The sequence below is a fragment of the Myotis lucifugus genome, unplaced genomic scaffold (genome assembly GCF_000147115.1).
Source record: "Myotis lucifugus unplaced genomic scaffold, Myoluc2.0 scaffold_63, whole genome shotgun sequence".
NCBI lineage: Eukaryota > Metazoa > Chordata > Mammalia > Chiroptera > Vespertilionidae > Myotis > Myotis lucifugus.
This window is the reverse complement of record NW_005871111.1, coordinates 3885486-3889701: the sequence shown is the minus strand read 5'-3', so window position 1 is coordinate 3889701 and position 4216 is coordinate 3885486. Positions and strand designations below refer to the sequence as shown.

The window sequence follows — 4216 nt, the reverse complement described above, 5'->3', positions numbered from 1 at the left end:
CCCTAACAGAAAAGACATAAAACCAGATCCTGGGATTGGTTTGTAATGTTGGGGATTTTTTCTTCCGCGGGTTGGGGGGCGGGGGGAGACCTGCCCACCGGCATTTACCGCGGTTTCCTCGGCCTGGCCGGACGTCGGGCCCCGCCGGAAAGGAGTGGGCGAGGGTGCCCGCGGCCCCCAGGCGCCCGGCCCGGCCCCCTGGAGGGGAGCGGCGCGGAGCGGCGGGGCGGGGCGCCCGGGTGTGTGTGTAAATGTTGCGCACTCGCTTTTCCTCGGCCCCCGCCTCCTCCCAGGGTGCTGGCGTGGGTCCCTCGCGGTCCGGCGGCGACTGTAAATAGAGCCTGGATGTTGTTTACATGAAGGATCCGGCGGGAGGAGTCTGAGAGGAGGAGGCGGAGGAGGAGGAGGAGGAGGAGGAGGCAGAGAGGAAGACCGGAGTCCCCCGCGGCGGCGGCGGGCCAGGGCGAGGGTGAGCCCGCGCGCGGGGGTCCGGGGACGGGCGCTACCACGAGGCTGAGACGAGACGCTGGACCCTGGGGTAGGAGAGAGAATGGGCGCGGAGCGGAGAGATGGGGGCCTGTCATTATGGCATTTGTAGCTTGCAACCTGCCACGCAGATTCTCCGGGCTTGGAGGGAAGTGGGTGTGTAGGGAGGGCGGGGAAGCCTCAATTTCTCCCAAGCGCGTTCATTCTCCCATCTCGTCTTTTCCCGCTTCTCTTCAGGTTCACCTGTTTATTTTCATCAGCCAGAGCTTGCAGTGTTTTACGTAGTCTTGAGAGGCTGTTTCTTTTATTAGAAACATTGGGGATGGGGCCGTATTGCTGTAATTTATGCCGGTCCAGGTCGGTTTTCAAGAAGGGGGAGGGGACTTGGCCGGACACCGCCTGCTCCTGGCCTTAGCTGACCCCAGGCTTCTCCCTGCCTTCCCGGACCAAAGAATCCTTTCCTTCGCTCAGCTGCCTGCTCGCCAGAAGCCACCTTCTTGGAGAAGGACCACACCTGTGCTTATTCCCGCTTTGGAGGAGAGGTGAGCCAAGAAACCAAGGAATCCTGTGTTCCCCCAGAGCTTTTAGCCAGCCCCGCATCCCGGAATTGGCCAGAAAGTGCTGCTTTCACCTGCCGGTTGCACTGGGCACATCCATCTCCTGCCTGGCAAGTAATGGTCTACAGATGTGTTGGGATTTTCTTTTTCCTCTGGACCTGCACCCCTACCAAGGAGCAACTACCTACTGCATTTAGATTGAGAGACAGAGGTGCCCCCGCACCCCCCCCCCACGCACCCCTCTTGGCCCAGTACTGTTATTTATTCCGAACTGGGTCTTCTAATGGAATCCTCAGCTGTCCCCTTCCAGTCCCCGTCATTCTTCCTCTAAGAGCATAACCCAGAATCAGGCCTGAGCAGTCTCTGGCTCTCTTTCCCTCGGCCCCACCCTGGCCCCTCTTCCTTTTCCAGAGCCAAACAGGCCTCCCAAAGCAGAAGGCACACCCAGCCCCAATTCTCACCATACAAAAGGGAGGAGAAAACAGTGGAAGGGAAGAGACCCAAGGATGTCCCTTCTGTCGTAAATATCCCCCACAGTGTCTCCCTCTTCAAGTTTCCTAGATCTGTCACCCCTTTATTCTCCACGGTGCCTCCCACCCTCTTTGCCCCTAGCCCTATGATAGATACTTGGGGAGGTGGGGATGGTGGGTGGAGAACGAGGTTGTCACCCTTGTTCCCTGGTTTGAGCCAGTTTCCTTCTCCCAGTCTTTTCATTTCTGACATGCTTAAAGAGTGTAATATGTAAATATGTTCTCGTGCCTATTTGAACTTGTTTTGTTGCTGGCTAAGGAATAGCTGGGACTCAAAAGGGGAGGGAGGGGAAAGAGATGAGGAGTGAATGTTCCCCCTAGTTTCCACCATCAGAGCATCCCTGGAGTTGCCGGAGAGGACCCTTCTGTAAAAGCCAGCGTCTCCCTTCCGTGACATCACACCTAAGCCCGTCCAACTTTAGCTTCAGAACAGGAAGAAGGCTCAAAATAGAACTACCTTAGGAATCCAGCGCCTTTAGAAGATCAACTTTTAAATAGGCTGCAGGGGGAACACTGAACTTGGACATGGGGAGAGAACTCTGTAGTGTTTGTAATTGGTTCCTTTGGGTAAGGGTGGGGGCATGTATATTCAGAAAAGCTTTTCTCAAGACAACTTAGGTACCTAGACCAATGAATGATTAATAGGATGGTTCGAGATTCATTTATTGAATTATTCATGTTTCATTATGTCAACAACAAGCACTGTTCAGAATGAAGTAGAGGGGCTCCTGGAATGTGGGCTAGAGAGGATGCTAGAGATACAGGAGGTTGTGGGGCGGGGGTAGACTAGGAAGGAGCACTTGAGGAAGGTGAAGAACCCATGGGGGTAGTGACAGCTACTGTGAGTATGGAAGTCCAGAAGCTCAATATAAACAATGGCCATAACTTTGAAGGGTGACTAACCTCCTGGACAGAGAAGTAACAATGTCAGTCAGGATTTTCCACCTTTACCTCCAAAACAACGCCTTTGAATCTCTTTGAATCTCAGTGTCTCCATTCTTTCTCTGAATTGAGATGTGTCTTTCTCTCTGAGCTAAAAGAGTTGTCCAGTCTTGGGAAAAGCTGCTTAATAAATGACCATCACTGAAATATTGACAATTTAAGTAAGGATTAGTAGTGGGGCAGAAAATACTTGGCATAATTTGAGCACCTGGTGGGTGATGTAGAAGGAGTTGCTGTTGAATGGGGTAACTTCTTTTAATCTGGTTCAGGTTTAAAAGAAGCCAGGTAACAGAGACAGGGTTGGCTATACCTGCATTAATACGGTAACCACTTAGACAGGTGGCTGTCAAGCACCTGAAATATGGCCACGGCGATGAGGAACCTAACTTCAAATTTTATATCATTCTTAAAATTGATATTTGATTCAGGTATTGGAAAATTTAAATACATTTGGAAACAATCTGGGCACATGCATGGACTTTTTAAACTGTAAATTTTAATCCAGATAAGCATTTCTGATGAAACTTAGTGTTCAAATTGAGATGCATTATAAGCATAAAATATGCTCCATATTTCAAAGATTTAGTACAAAAAAAGAAAGTGAAATATCTCATGAATAATTTTAAGTTGTTTACATGTTCAAATGATCATATTTTGGATATACTGAGTTTAAATATATTATTAAAGTTAATTTCGTCTGTTTATTTTTTAATGTGGCTATTAGAATATTTTAAATTACATATATAGATTACATTTTCTTCTCTTGGATCGTGTGGGCCTATAACATCACTCCTTTTGGTCCATGGATTAATTACAAAAGAAGTGACTGCATGACAGTTACAGCAAGTTTGTCAGTCATCTCCTTTTTTCTTTTTCCTTGTGGAGATTTGGGAACCTCCAAGAATTGTTATTATAATACGTGAGACCTCATAGTGACTGCTTTGCAGATTGTTATTCAGGATGTGTGCTCTAATCAAGAAGGTCAGTAAAACGTGAAGGGTATGAGAAGGGTTAGTGGAAGCAGCATGGGAAAATTTAGGCACCCACACATCTGGCTATAGCTGCTTTTGTAAAAGACTCCTAAGCATGCCAGAACAGAAACAATTTTGACAGCTGGTGGCATCTTAGTGATTCCACTTACCACTCACCTTTGTTTATTTTCTCTTCCTCCATTTACTTTCTATCCCCAACCACCATCAGAGCTCCATTGGTGTTAATTGTGCCCAGGAGGTTGTTGACACCCGCCGCCCCCCAAAAAAAGTACGATGCTGATTGGAATAGAGAGAATGCTATATTGGGGGTTTGGTTTTGTCTCATGAATTAGTATTGGTACAGGGAGGGACTTATGGGACATTTAGTACTATCCCTTTATTCTATCATTGACAAACTGTCAAGTACCTTGTCTAAGAATTAAATACACACTTTTGTTGATAACCTGTTTAGAGAATCCCTGGGAAATAAAGATTCATCAATTAATCACATGTTTGTTGAGCTTGCACTGTGTGGAAAGGACTGTTACTAGTGTTGTGAAAGACATGAAAACAGCCCCTGACTTTAGGAACAGTCCTGTTGATTTGAGTACAGAAGAAGTAAACAGTGCCAAATTAAGTTGCAGGATACGATATAACACTTAATAATGAGTGCAACCCCACTGTGGCATATGTTACAAGTAGAAATGTGTTCATTTCCCAGATTTAGGAA

General features: G+C 47.5%; 1 long non-coding RNA gene across 2 annotated transcripts; it reads left to right on the top strand.

Moving 5' to 3' along the window:
- The first annotated feature begins 288 nt into the window (after positions 1-288).
- Positions 289-3991, top strand: LOC106697339. 2 transcript variants are annotated; one of them, XR_001348422.2, is made up of 2 exons: positions 289-469; positions 958-3991. It is a non-coding gene; the product is annotated as an uncharacterized LOC106697339 (long non-coding RNA). The 2 variants fall into 2 exon arrangements; XR_001348423.2 differs by having other exon boundaries at positions 289-538.
- Positions 3992-4216: the final 225 nt, after the last annotated feature.